We start from the raw sequence: 15605 nt of genomic DNA, 5'->3' as shown, positions 1-15605 counted from the left end.
TGCCCCTTAGTTAGCATTTCCTCAGTAACTATTCCAGTGCACCACCAAGTGCATTTCAAAGTGCATCCGCCACCTGAATCACCTGTATGTCCATTTTTAAATTGGCTTCTTAGGGTCCATCTCACATCTACTCAGTCTGGAACTCTGGCGGTGGGACTGAGAAAACTGTTTTTAACAGGTCCCCAGGTAACTTTTATGCACACAGTAGTTTGAAAGCCACAGGACTACTCTACTGTAACACAAGACAAATGCATGCCCCACACCATCAACAGCAGCCTCTCTCCCTCCCTATCTTAAAATTCCTGTCTGGGTTGCTGGCTTCAGCAGCATTCAATATACACCTCCATCATATAAGCATCCCAGAAGCTCTTGTCCAGACTCATTTTCATATAAACCTTGCACGTGGCCTACACCTGGCCATTCCTTACCCCTGCTAGTGTACCAGGACACTGCACGCAAGATCTTCTGTACCACCATGGTTTTGTAACTGCTATTCCCTCTGTCTAAACTATTCCTCACCTCTCAAAGAAGTGAGGTGAATGTATGACTTGAATGTATGTCCGACACTGCGCTAAACTCTCAAATGCCTTAATAGTATACCGGTTTTATATATCAGAAAACTGAGGCTCAGATGGGTTAGAAAATTTGCCCAAGGGATCACGAAATGGCAGAGCTTGGACACAAAAGGAAGCTGAAGCTCTGCTCTCTGCTGTAAAGTCTCCCCAGTAAGAATTTCACATCTCTCTCTAACCAGCTGAATGTTCCCTCCTGTCACTTCTCCCCACGCAGAGTGAATATATTTATTTGGGAGTTTATACCCACTCTTGTGTCCACAAAAGATTACAGAAACACATACAACACAAAAGATATGAAATCAATCTGTGAAGGAATAAAGCGCCTGGAAAATAAAAGTAGGAGAACAATAAGGCCAGAGGTATGAGTTTATCAAAATGCACACAGTGAAGGACCGGCTATTTGCGAGAGGTGGGTCAAAATTTTAGAAGCTATTAAGTAGACAAAGCAGAGAGGGAAACAAGATTGACAATAACCATCAGATAAATACACACAAAGTGCTCAGGAGAAACATACCTAATCCTGGTATTAAGCCAGACAGAAAATATCTGTGAGCTCCCAACACACAGGACAGAATGTCCCACAGCAGCCCATAGTATCAACAGTAGGCAAAATAAAACTTGTATGGCTGGCTCTACACGATAGTTCAGCAAGTACGTAGAATTTATTATCCAAATAACCATGTGAATATATATACAGCTATAGAGCTACATATTTATATCATACCCAACTGTGACATACATTTATTATAGGAAAGAAGCATGCTTGACACAAATAACATCTTGTGTGGTTCTGTACAATGGTGGGCTCATTAGTTCTTTATTGAAATGAATTAAAACAGCAGAAAGTGAAAAGTAAGACAATATTGTGGTATGAGAAGTGTTTACCTCTGGAGGTGAGACTAAACAATATACAGGAAAAAGATGTGTGAAATCCATTAAGGCAACAGAGAGACAAATGAAAAACTGCCTGGGATGAAGCTGCTGAATCTATTTAGTTCTCGCCCCTCCCTTGTTCTGTTGCCACCCTTTTCCAAGATGGGAGAAGACAGAGAAAGATAATACTCCAGGCAAAAGGAAAGGAAGAAAGCAAGTAGACGATAGAAATTCCTGTTCCAAAAGACTGAAACGGGCTCAGTTGTTCAAGATTTTTCTAATTTCTTATTTTACCCTAAACTAAGATAGATTTAGTAACTCTTTCATGGTATTGCTGGCTGCTTTAGGAGGCAATCTGAAAATCCACAAATTTTCATCGTATATGATTCATTCTGCATGAGCCCCCTCCACAGTGTCTGACATATTGGCCGAGTGCAATGGCTCACGCTTGTAATCCCAGCACTTTGAGATGCCAAGGCAGGCAGATCAGTTGAGGTCAGGAGTTTGAGGCCAGCCTGGCCAAAACGGTGAGACCCCGTCTCTACTAAAATAGAAAAATTAGCCGGGCCTGGTGGTAGGTCGCTGGTAATCTCAGCTACCCAGGAGGCTGAGGCAGGAGAACTGCTTGAACCCGGGAGGTGGAGGTTGCAGTGAGCCAAGATTGAGCCACTGCACTCCAGCGTGGGTGACAGAGCGAGACTCTGTCTCCAAAAAATAATAAATAAAGTATTTGACGGATCAGTGCCAAAACACAACAGTTCGGGCAGAGCTATGACCAAACACTCTATTTAGGGGAAAGACGTTCAGACGTAATTCTTACCTTCTGCGATTTCCTATCCACATTCATTAAACTTGTAATCTGATTACTCAAGGCGCCACTTTGCTCTTGTGGACAGCAAGACCAAAACTGTCAGACAGACTAGACAAACTTTAGAAAACACAGCACTGGAAGTTGGGATAAAGAGCTGGATTTCAGCAGGGACTCTGCATTGACCAGTTCTCTGGTCTGAGCAAGTCACTGGCCTCTCCGTACTCATTTTTGTGAACTACAAAATAAGCAAGTTTGATTTCCATTCTTGGAAATAGGGCAGGCTAGTATATTTGGACAACTCTCCCACAGAAAACTAAAAATGATGGATAACAGTTTTTTGAAAAATGTTAAAATACTGAGCAGACAAGATAACAAGGAATCATTGAGCCAAAATCAAAGTGAAGGCTGGAACCCAGGGAAGAAGAAAACACATTTTTATTTTTTGCCCTGGGGACATTTGCCAACATCGAAAATATAATGGGCTCTTGGGTCAATGAGAACAGAAGTGAAAACCCAAGACATACTCCAAAATCAGTATTCTAACAGAAGATAAGGGGATGATAGTATTTGCAAGATTAAGGAGTTACTGTTAAAGTAACTGAATTAACTAACATTTGTTAAACACTTAGGAAAGTACTTGATCTGTAGTAAATACCTACCATAGTCACCGATATTGATCATGAGTGGCTAATTTAATATTCCCTCCAATATCTAAGAAAACCTGAGCCTTACATTTTTATAACTCCTTGTTCTGCCAAACAGGTCAGTGATTTTTAAATACTCTCCTGGATCTTAGAAACACCCAAAACATTTAGGTTAAACAATCCTACCTTCTCCGTGAACCTGTATAACACCATCAGAGTGAGAATTCAGTAAGCATTACATTTATTCAGTGGCTTGGTTTACCATTACAGTATTCTCTTTATATCTCGGTGTATTTCTGTGTGTAATATACAAATGACATGTTGTCAAAAGTTATGTATGCTGATCAGAGTCCCAAGCTAAGAACGCAGACTAAATATCATGTAACTTTAAGCTTGATTTGAAATAAACAGGTATGAGAGTTACCTAGATTGATTTGACGTAGAGCTGTGTAGTTGTCTTTTCTATACTCTGAGCCTACAACATGCCAATCACCCGGGACCCTAGAGTTTTATGAAAGCAGAAAAATGCCTCAAATGGTATTTTGCATTGCTCTAAGTCTACAGATTCCTGCTCTTGTCGAAATATATTGATTTCTTAATAAAAATTTCAGCACATTCAGAATGCATTCAGAGATAGAATGTTAAGTTCTTCCAGGAAAGATAATCATTCTGAAACACAATGAAGTCTACACTGCCTCAAAACCTTCTCCCTGCAACAACAGACACTATTAAATATCCTCCACACCATTATGGAGACTCACAGACTGCGTACATCTGTGGCTCCTACTAATTTCCTAGTCCAGGAAGAACCCTTGGCTGAGCCCTCACACAAACTGAGATGGCATATGCTCTCCGTCAGTGCCAGATGAATTTAAGAGTTCAAAATATTTCATCAGCAAAGAGCGTGTTAAGGATGTGCACATTTTCATTAGCACCCAGTATAATAAGAGCTCTAAGTAGAGTAATTCGAAGTAAAATTTGAGTACTATTACGGACGGAGGAAGAGTTGGGGAAATTCAAATATTGACAGATGATGTCCACACGAGCATGATTGTTTCTGTTTTCTATTAGACATCAGATATGGTGCTTCAGAATGAGTGATCTGGGCACTAACAAGAAACTTGACAAGAAGCTTCCAGCACTTCCCAAATCTGACTAAGCAAAGGATGAGGGTTATGTCAATGCTTCCCACACAAATGTTAAGATATGTCAGGCCAGGTGCGATGGCTCACGCCTATAATCCCAGCACTTTAGGAAGCCAAGGCAGGTGGATTATGATTTCATTACTCAAAGCTCCACTTTGCTTATGCGGACAGCAATCAAAACTATCAGACTAGAAAAACGTGAGGCCAAGAGTTCGAGATCAGCCTGGGCAACACGGCAAAACACGTCTCTACTAAAAATACAAAAATTAGCTGGGCATGGTAGTGCACACCTGTAGTCCCAGCTACTCGGGAGGCTGAGGCACTAGAATCATGTGAACCCAGGAGGCGGAGGCTGCAGTGAGCCGAGATTGTGCCACTGCACTCCAGCCTGGATGACTAACCGAGACACTGTCTCAAAAAAAAAAAAATGATATGTCAAATATAAAGAATACAGACCTGGGCTTTCCATTTTCAGATGACTGCTGTCAACTCTGGCTTTCTCAGAGCTAATGGATTTCCTAACCAAATAAATTTGAAACTCAGAGGTCAAGCATGAGATCATCTTATAGTATTTTTCATATGATAAGAAAAGTTAAAGTGTAGATATGCTGTGAGAAAGTATAGTAGGAAAAAATTTGTTCGCAGTCTGCAATATTTTAGCCTTAATTAACCTCCAACTTAAACTTCCATTAATAAGTCCTTTAAAACAGTATTATTTCCTTAAGTTAAAAATAAACTGTTTTTCAAAAATGAACACTAAATTTCTGCTGCTTAAGACATGGAGTTAATTCCACTGTGTGCTGTTATAAACACGGAAAGCATCTTCCTATAACATAAAATTCAGATAATGAGAAAGTAACAAAATGAAGTGCGTAACTATTATGTTACAAATACGTCAGTGGTGTTCCTTATATTGAAACTCAGAAATCTTTTTGAAACTCAAGGTGGTAAACAGTTAAATTATGAAACTGAACCAAATGTAACACTGAAGCCTTTATACTAATTTCTGTATTTGGAAGTGTCAACGATCATCTATCTTGAATGATACCCTAGCTTGAATATATAATGTGAAATGCTGAGAGATGAGTGCCATTTAGCAACCTTTCAAATGTATGGCACTGGCTAGTTGGGGTCTTCCTCTTGAAGAGAAGTTAGTCATTTGGGGACCCTACCTTTTAAAGCAATATCTTACAAATAAGAGCCATGAATAACTCAAGCAAGAGTATAACGTGAACTATATATACCTTCTTTGTCTTTTTGAAATGTGACCAATGTAAAAGCACTTAAAAAAAAAACAGTCTTAACCAAGACAGTTTTCTTGGAGCATAAACATTTCGAATCAGGTGAGAGTAACAATCAGAAGTAAGTTACCATATCTGAAGAAAAAAAAAATCAAAGTACCACCTAACTTCAACATTACACAGATAAGTTTCAGAGTACTTAAATGTGAAAATATTACAAGGAAGTTTTTAACTAGGCGTCTGGTACGTCCTAAGGACATATCACCTTCTAAAGATATATCACAAAGTGCAAGAAATAAAAGGTAGATACTTTAGAAAACGAAGCATTAAGCAACTAAGGAATACATTTAAGAATATGCTTCATTTCCTAATAAAACTGAATATATACCTCTGACAACATCTACAGGTAATTATATGTGTATTTTTCAAACCATACATGTAATATTTATAATGCAAAATCCATAATACTATAATGACTTCAGATATACAGATTGGTATTTAAAATGCCTATTTGGTAAATAATTTATTGAATTTATTCTTGGGAGAGGTTAGCCAACATGAAACATGGAACCGTTTCCTTTTTTCTTCCCTAATACCTCTTTTCTCCCGAGGGTGCCATTTGTGAGGTTCTGAGAAGGGGAGGCTGGCTTAATTGAAATATTTGTAGGCTGTAATTGCTCTGCCTAACCACAATGGTCTACTTCTCCCAAACATCATTCTTTCCTCTTGCTTTCTCCTTTTTCTTCTATTTCCTTTTATACTTTAACAAAATCTACTTCTCCTGTTTCTTTTATTGTCATTTCCTATTCCAGATGCTTGACTAATATTGGTGAAGTCAATAGTTTTACATATTCAAAACTCTTCCCTAAAATCTAGTTTTCCAGCACAACTCCTTTTGCTTAAAATAATCAGTCCCATAAACTGATTTTCCTTTTACCCTTTCACCATGGCAATCCTTCCACCTATGTTTAACACTGCAGCCTATGACCTGGCAATGACAACTGATCAATCTTACATGCTATCTTCAGGGGTCATGTCTTAGTTTTAGGCCAATTTTCTCTGTATTTAGGCTCAAATGTGCAAATCACACTATATTACTCTGCAAAACATCAATGAGAAGGCTTAATTAAGTAACACTGACAGATAAATCCATTTCTTTCACAGTAATCAAATCAAAGCAGGTTGACATAACACAGGAACTTAATACAGTTATTCCCTTGTAATTGGAAAAAGGCCCTTTACTTCTCATTAAAGCAATCTTCTGGGTACTGGCATAATAAGGAGGCTCAGAGCTTTAATACTGCCCTATAAAAGTCTCAAGATACAGACCCCTTAAGCAAACAAGCCAGATTATCTAATTCCTTGATCACAGCAGAACATGCAGTTCCTACTGTTTTAAACTACTAATTCTTTATCTCTCCTACAATTAAAAAGAGGTAAATTAGTATCAAACACATATAATGAAAATCTGTAAAAACGCATAAACTGTTTACAGTTGTATAAATCTACCTCCACATGTATTTGAAGGGAAGCAGTCTATTAAACATGAATTTGAAACACTTTACACATGTGAAATTGTAATAGCTTGGATCACGGGAACATCTATTTGACTCTATGGGCTCAATAGGACATGTATTGCCTAAATTTACAGTGTGATACTTAACCATACAGTACAACCTTGTTCATCAGAATTGTAAGAGAATGGAAGTTTTAGTAAAGCATTTAATTTTTGTGGAATGAAATAAATATTAGTCATCCGGTCAACTGTAGGCTGTTCTTACCCTTCTAAACCCCAGGAAAAGTGTGACAATATTATACCACGTTCAGATCACCAAACTAAATAAAATAAAATTTCACCCTTTCAACTCCAATTTTGAGGGCGTTTCTATTACTTATTTATTGGCACCTGACCAATCTCGAAATGATTCCAGCAACTCTTTCTGAAAGGATAATTTATAATCTAGGCACTACATGGTGATCTCCAAATGGTGGCTGACCAGCCAAATACCCCAAAGAACCTCATAAAAAACACAGATATCCTAGCCTCACCTGGGAACTGATCAAGAAAAGATCAAGGGTTGAAGTCATTTTTTCATTCTTCCCATGTTTTACATTTTTATTTTTTTTAAGTTTTGGGGTTTTTATCTATTTGCTTTTGAGACAGGGTCTCATTCTGTCACCCAGGCTGGAGTCCAGTGGCACAAACACAGCTCACTTCAGCCGCAACCTCCCAGGCTTAGGAGACCCTCCCAATTCAGCCTCTCAAGTAGCTGGGACCACCACATCAGGCTAATTTTAAAAGTTTTTAATTATAGTGCAGTTAGAATTATGTGATATGTTGCTTCTGAACCATTTGTAAGTTGCACCACTTATATCCTTTTATCCCTTAGTATTTCTGTGTGTGCTTCCTAAGAACAAAAACAGTACTATTATCAAAATCAGAAAATACACTGTGGGCACTTTGATCCAATCCATAATCCATATTCCAATAGGGCACTTCCTCCATCTCTGGCAGAAGACCAAGTCCAGGATCATGCCCTGTACTTAACTGTCTATCTGTTTTATCCTTTTGAATCAGACATAATTCCTCAGTCTTTTCTTTCTGTGATATTAGAATTTTGGAAGACTACAGGCCAGTTATTTTATGGAAATGTTTCTCAATCTGGGAGGATCAGATGCTTCCTCATGATTATATTCCAGTGGATATAATACTACAAGAGTGGCCTGGTGTCCTTCCTAGGACATCACTTCCACAGCCCCTTGATGGCATGTTGGTCTGTCCCTCAGTGTTATGCCAATTTTGATCACCAGGTCAAAGTGGTATGCAAATTCTGCAATGTATGATTATAATTTTTCCCTGTTGAACTAATCAGTCATCTGCGGAGAGATTCCTTAAAAACATTCGAACTAATATTTAAGTATGTGCTTATTGAAAAAATATAAAATACAAAAATGTATAAGGTAAAAAGTGACAATGCTCTCAAGCCTCACTTGCACCACTCTTAGATGAGGGATAACCCATCACAGCTTCCTATTTCCTTACATATCCTCACGTCTGTGATCAACTGGTTTTGACAGCCGCAGAAATGTAGGACAATAAACGCTTGACTGAAGTTTCTGTTCTATTTGAATTGATAAGAAATAGTCTTCAATCGTTGATCATCCAGTGGCATTTCAATTCAGACAATGGTTAGCTGTAGCCCCGTGACCTAGGTGGGAGGGGGGAGGGCAGGAACAAGAATATATTGAGGCATAATTTACTATGAACTTGGAAGGGATTCGGCCTAGATGAAGACAAGATGGACTGACCCACTTACAAAGTAATGCAATGTATAAAGGCAAGTTAAAGAATCAGTTTTGGAGCCAACCTATCCTAACAGGCTATTTGGTGCCTCCTCCCACCACGTTCTGTAAACCATTGTGTGAAAAGGAGACCTGCCATTGCAGAGGGACTTCCCAATTAAAAAAAAAATCAAATGCAGAGACAAGCACACTCATGACACAGAAAAATGTAGTGTGGTTTCCATGGGCTGACGTACAAAAAAATTGGAAACATCTAAAATATTTTAGAAGGGGTAGATAAGTTGCCACTTTTAAAAGAATATATTCCCACATTCAGAGAGCAAGTATGCAAATGAACTAGCCCCACCCGCCCACAAAGTGAGGAGTGAAGACTGACCCCAAAAAAGACTGTGAGAGGAACTTTGCCATTCGATAGAGCATAAGCATAATCGTACAATATTGAGTTAACTTGTTATAATCAATATAAGGTAGAAACAGTCCCTTTAACCTTTAGATGAAGCCCTCATCGTTTTTTTTTTTTTTTTTTTTTTGAGATGGGGTCTCGCTCTTAATCTAGGGTGTATGTAGTGCAGTGGTGCAATCAGGGCTCACTGCAGCCTCAAACTCCCAGGCTCAAGCAATCCTCCCATCTCAGCCTCCCAAGCAGCTGGGACCACAGGCACACACCACCATACCCAGTGAATTTTTTGTAGAGACAGCATCTCGCTATGTTGCTCAGGTTGATCTCCAACTCCTGGGCTCAGGCAATCCTTCCAGCCTCCCAAAGTGCTGGGATTACTGGTGTGAGCCACCATGCCCAGCCTACAGCCCTTGTCATTTTATAAACTGAACAGTGCTAACATATTTCAACTGCAATTTATAAAGGCTGAGAAAATGTTCCTCACAATTCCACTTCAGCCAAATGCCTGGCAGACATTGGCAAAGGTTTCTCTTACTTGGGCTTATAAATGTGTGTGCGCGTATGTGTGCATGTGTGTGTGTGCGTAAAATCAGCATATACACACACACGATACACAAACTTGCATTTCCTAATAGTTTCTTGATATTAATGATGGTGTTTCAAACAGTTCCCATATGTTACAACTTGTTCAAATGATACCTCCTTATTTTTTATCAAATTGGTCAGAGAAGTCTGACTGGCCATTTTATCTCATGATAATGTAACCACAACTTTCAATTATGCTTTTGGCTTCCTATTTTTTATATACTCATCTCATTTAAAATGATTTACCAGGGATCATTCAAAGCATAAAACCGGGATCAAGAGAAGTTACATACCTAAACACGAGCAGACTAAAATCATTTTTCAAAAGAGGAAAAACAAAACTCACAAGAAAATTGGTAGATGTCCTACATAAAAGAGGCTATTTTGCATAAGACATACTTTCACCCTTTCATGCTGTTATGATTACCTGTTTAATTCTAACAGAGAATAGAATACTTGCTAATGTTCACAAGGATACTTGCTGAAAGAAGAAAGGTGTACGGTGTTACAACAACTGAGTTTTCACAGCTAGCAATGTACATTTTTAAACCATGTCAGCAATGAAAACAAAACCATGAGTCTCTCCTCCATGGGTCCTTTTCCACAGGGCAGTGCCAGGCCCACTGCAATACCATTTCACTACCAGGGCACACGCAGTTGCCATCATTTTGAGAAAGGCTCAAGACTTTGCTAGCAGGACAGGTCTATGAGGGAAACATGGACCAAGGTTTCCTCCAAACCATGCTGCCTCCCTTACTTTCACTTTCAGGTTCTATAAAACATGTTCACTACTAAAGTAGTGAAAATACATCTGCCTTACTTTGCTAGTCCAGCTGTTGGGGGCAGGACCTGAAACAGATGAGAACACATCAACGGATAATTTCTTAGGTTTAATCACATCAAATTCCTGGGAATAAGCATTTTTGGTTCTAGTAGGTCTGCAACTTCGATGCATCCCGCCTTTTGCCCATCTGATAACTAGTGGAATACCGGTCAGAAAGAGATGAGCTGCTCTGAGGTACTGGTCTTACCAATTCAGTAAGTGGAATGGTAAAAAGCTGTAACTCTTCCTCAGGAATGGAAGAAATGTCATTAGGAGATAGAGGCAAAGACCTGAAGAATGACAATAACCAGGCATCTTAAGAGAAAACAAGAAGCAGGGAAGGGGTCTTGGGAAAGCCCGAGCTGTCAGTACAGAATAATGATTCATCTGATGAGATTAGCAGACAGTTTGATTAGAAAAGATGCCTTTTTAACACAGCAAAGATTGCAATGTTACTTGAAGAATTTGTTGTAGGAAAAAGCCGTGCCTGCCAAATGTGGTCTGTAACAGCACAGGCTAGCCATGAATGATACAGTGGGAAAATAGCCACTAAGCCAGATTTTATTTGATTTGTACTGATGATTTTTATTAGAATACATGGATCATTGCTTCAACCTTTCCATGTAAAACCAAATCAAATTCAAAAACTCACACATCAGTCACCTAACCTTATGTCATTCCTTCTGCTTTACTCAAGTTGAGCCACATTTCAGCTGATCTGTCCTCGAGAAATTGTTCAGCTACTCAAAACTGTTGGGCCAAATTCTGGGAGGCAAGTGGTATACAAAAGAAACCGCGAAATCTGCAGTTACAAGTCAGAAACTAGAGAAAAGAAATACCACAAGCTTCCGAAACGCAGAATGAATTCAAAACAATATACAGTCATGCAAAGCAAGATAAAATGAATTATCTTTATTGTACCAAATGAGTTGTAATTTGTTTGTAAAAGGCCCCCACCTTCCCCAGCTTTTTTTTCACTTAAACCCTTTTCAATTCAAGGAACTGTAGAGAATTTTGCAACCAGAGAAAGTCCACGGTTCTGTGGCATAAGGAGATTTAAACTGCAATAAACAGTTTTACAAATTAAAAATGTTCAACATTTAAGGTGAAAATTATAAATGTCAAATATTACATTGGTCGGAAATCTCTGATTATTTAGAAGAATTGCTTCATTAAAAGGAATGAAGTTTAATCATATGAAATATGGCAATGGGTATCCAAAGAAAAAGTGCCAATAACCTACTTCCCACCATTTCTTTACCTTTTCTGTTTTTGCATTAACATTTTCCCTTTCTTCCTCAAACATTGCAAGTTTCATTTTAAACCTGTAACCAATACTTATTATTTGGATGTCCATTTCTAGTTAACAAATCAGTTCCATCTTCATGATTTCCTTTAGTGTTCCAAACAACTCTGAAATGCAAGTTATTATTTTCTCTTCAGAGAAGGTAAATAACTTTCCCAGTGACAGGCCATCAGCAATCCAATGAAGACATGAAGACCCAATGAAGACATTGGGCATATGTGGCTCATGCTCAACCTCTGGAAGACACTGGATTGTATCAAATACCTAATACCTCTGGGTACCTTAACAAACACCCAATATCTCTGAAAACTAGTGGTCACCAAACTTGCAGACCTCTGATGTTTTCACCAATCCCCATCTCTTTCTGCCCCTGACCACCTAGGAATCTGAAATTCCCCATCCTCCTTTGCAGTCACGGGATCATATGACTAGGATGTGGCCAATAAAATGTTAGCAGAAGTAATACTTGCCTTGTCCAAGCCTGGCCCTTAAAATTTCCCATGTAATCGTCTATGCACTCTCCTTTTCCTCTTTGATCAGCCTGATGCCAATATCTAGTGAACTCCAAGGTCCTAGGGGATAGCAGACCGGAACCATGGAAGAAGCCAGGCTAGGACCAGAGCCCACCCACATTGCTCTGTGACACCAGAGAGTAATAACTCTCTGCAGTGTTAAGCTACTGAAGTTTGGGGATTGTTTGTTCCAGCAATTAGCATACCCTGACTAATGCATCTTCCAAAACAGACTTCCGTGAATTCTGGCGCTATGATTCTATCTTCCAAGTAAAGCAAACATACGCAGTTAGAGCTGGCACCAGTCAGAATTGTGAAGCAAGGGAAACTGGTCTTTGAACTATCCTTCTTTCCCTTTCAGACTTGTTTTCCCCTCTTAGCATTTCCTCCCTCTGAGCACCAAATGTTCTCAGGCTGCTCAGTCTCGTCTGTCTCAAGAAAATAGACTCAAGATATTCATTATCCATTCTTTCTCTTAACCATTACCTTTTGAATACCACCCATGGTGGTGTGGTGAGCTGCCTGCTACCTGGGCAATTTTGAAGAAAGTCTTTAACATCTCACATTGAATGCATCCTCATCTGTAAAATGGGAATGACTGTATCCACCCTCTAGTACTGTTGTGACGATTACAGATAACAAGGAAAATGTTACCACAGAATCTGGAACACAGTAGGAACTCAAAAAAAAAAAAGTAGGGGGGCGAGGGGGATTACTATGTGTATTACACTTATTGCTATGGTCACAGCATGATATTTGACATCAAAAGGATACAAAATGTACATCAAATAGGATGCTTTCTCTCTGAAATACATAATCTAGACTGGGAAGAAAATCTTACGAAAATAAAATACAGTATTTTGATTACTAACACAAACATAGCAGAATTTTTGAGAAAGGTGAGTTATATGGGCTAGAACCAACACTTACAAAGAACTGGTGATTTAGGACAGAGTGATGTTAAATTTCAGAGAGGCCTAACAGAAAGGCTCATGATTAACCTAAGGGAATAAACTGCTACACCTCAACATTTTTCATGTCACATTGTGCAAGGTGGTGCCCTGTTCCTGGTCTCTTTATTGATTCAGTTATTAATTCTGTGTCAACCCGATACAGATGTCACTAAAATCAAACAAATCCTAGTATAACAGGGGTGGGGGACAAGGATTGATTTTGCTTTGTAAAAAATCTGGCATAGGCCAGGCGTGGTGGCTCACAGGCCAGGTGCGGTGGCTCACACCTGTAATCCCAACACTTTGGGAGGCCGAGGCAGGTGTATCACTTGAGGCCAGGAGTATGAGACCAGCCTGGGCAATATGGTAAAACCCTATCTCTACTAAAATCACAAAAAATTGCTGGGTGTGGTGGCAGGTGCCTGTAATCCCAGCTACTTGGGAGGCTGAGGCAGGAGAATCACTTGAACATGGAAGGCGGAGGCTGCAGTGAGCCAAGACTGAGCCACTGCACTGTAGCCTGGGCAACAGAGCAAGACTCCATCTCAAAAAAAAAAAATCTGGGATGTATCTAATTTGGAAAGAAGGAAAGCAGTGGCATCTTGGAGAGCTCTCTGGCATTGTATGTGTATTTCTCCAACTCCATGTTCCATTTTGTAACACACTGGTAACTCGGAACTGGCAAAATGTTGGGAGTATTTACACCATGGAAATTGGCAAACATGATAAATAATGCTTTTTTTCTTTGAAAAAGAGGTTATTAAATATTTAAAACCACATCAGTGAAAACAATCATTCATTGTGAGGTACTTGTACTCAAATTGCTTCATTTAACTTTCACAGCCATTACTCAGGTAGACTGTTTTATCCACATTTAACAGATGAAAAATCAGGCCTCACAATGGTAAGTGATTGGCAAGAAATCCTGTTGTTGGTGCTCCCTGGACTAAAAACCAGGTTGCTTACAAAAGTGAAGAACACCTGGATTTCTTTTTCTCAGCATATCAAAAAGATATTCCCATGAAGACAGAAAGCTATACTTTAAAAACATCTAAATTCAGGCAGTACTCCTCCCAAAACCTTTAATTTTCTACTCGGCTTCATTTTGCTTCTCTACTCATCTAACTCTCCGCTTAATCAATATATACTTCGTTTTTACCACCCTGACTTCTAGACGTCCAATTCAACATTTTGGACCTATGTCCTTCCAAGAATTACTCCTTACAATGTCTCAAGAAATAGACTTGTGCCTAATGACTGGGATATGTTATGAACAATCTTTAAATCAGTGATTCTTCATACATCTGTTCTCACCAAGGTAGTCTAATCCATCTTGGTCTGAGCTACAGTTACAATGAGTAAGTCTGGGTTTAGAAAGAGCTGAGAGACTCCTTGAATTCAGATGAGGTTTCTGACATTTATTCAATAATGACTGTTGTCAACAGCTAGCATCAGGATTGGAGAAGGGCCTAGGGGTGAGAAAAGCCAGAAAACTTCAACAGGTATCAGGTGCAGTCTGAGATCCAGGGGATCTACCATATTAGCAAGGACAAAAAGGTTCTTTGTACCCCTCACCTCTGACACCTCCATGTCAATTTCACCCTAATGCAGGCTTCTCTCAGGGTCATGGGATTCCAGATCTACTTGCTTCCTCATTGACTTTCAATGAGAGCAAGTTCAGTCTATAAAAGAGCAAAATTCCTGCTGAACGTTGTCCTGATTGGGACCATGATGGAACAATCCCTAAAGCCAAAAAATACCATGCAGGGATTTGCTTAGACCTGGATGACTCAAATTAATCATCATGATGAGAGGGATAGGATTACCTTGATTGTTTTAGTCCTGTCACAGTAGTCCATAAGGGATGTAGTGATCCCACATAAATCACAGAGATAGCACACACTAGGGAAGGAGTAGAGTATATAGTAGTGAGACAACCACAGTTGGAGACAGCACCCCAAGAACCACTGGCATATTAATAGTGTATAGTGTATCGCTTAAGAGGTCTTTGTGAGTAGACATGCAAACTCCCTCCTTCAGATACTTGAGTCTTCCTATTGATGTCAGGATTGGAGCAACGTTCTTAATTGTGAACATCAAGGTCATCCTGATAACATACCCTCACGCCCTCGTGTTCTCTCTTCCAGCTACCTTGATTGCCTTTGACAACACTCAAGTACTTCACTGGCCCTTCTGCTGCAGAACTTGAACATGTGGTTCCTCAAATACAGTACTTTCCTCCCAACTCCCACCACTCCACTTTCCTACTGTGACTATTTCACTCCTGTATCAACTCCACTGAATCACCATTTCCTTACGTCAGCTTTCCTTGTCCCCCCTGACTAGCAATAAATGTCCTCCTCAATGAAGTATCTTGCCCTTCTCCTTCACTAGACTTGTCACAGATGTAATTTTACATTTTTAGGATTCTCAA

General features: G+C 39.4%; 1 protein-coding gene and 1 long non-coding RNA gene across 7 annotated transcripts in view; one reads left to right on the top strand and one right to left on the bottom strand.

Annotated features, from left to right (window-relative positions):
• The window catches only part of LOC111546870, a 30188-nt gene extending 14652 nt beyond the window's left edge, over nucleotides 1-15536 (top strand). Inside the window, exon 2 of the long non-coding RNA XR_002732955.1 lies at nucleotides 15319-15536. This is a non-coding gene — a long non-coding RNA (uncharacterized LOC111546870). The remainder of the gene's footprint in view (nucleotides 1-15318) is intronic.
• Nucleotides 1-15605, bottom strand: part of TCF4 (transcription factor 4) — a 366762-nt gene that overhangs the window by 244850 nt on the left and 106307 nt on the right. The window lies entirely within an intron of this gene.

The sequence above is a fragment of the Piliocolobus tephrosceles genome, chromosome 18 (assembly GCF_002776525.5).
Source record: "Piliocolobus tephrosceles isolate RC106 chromosome 18, ASM277652v3, whole genome shotgun sequence".
NCBI lineage: Eukaryota > Metazoa > Chordata > Mammalia > Primates > Cercopithecidae > Piliocolobus > Piliocolobus tephrosceles.
This window is presented reverse-complemented; position numbering and strand designations above follow the sequence as displayed.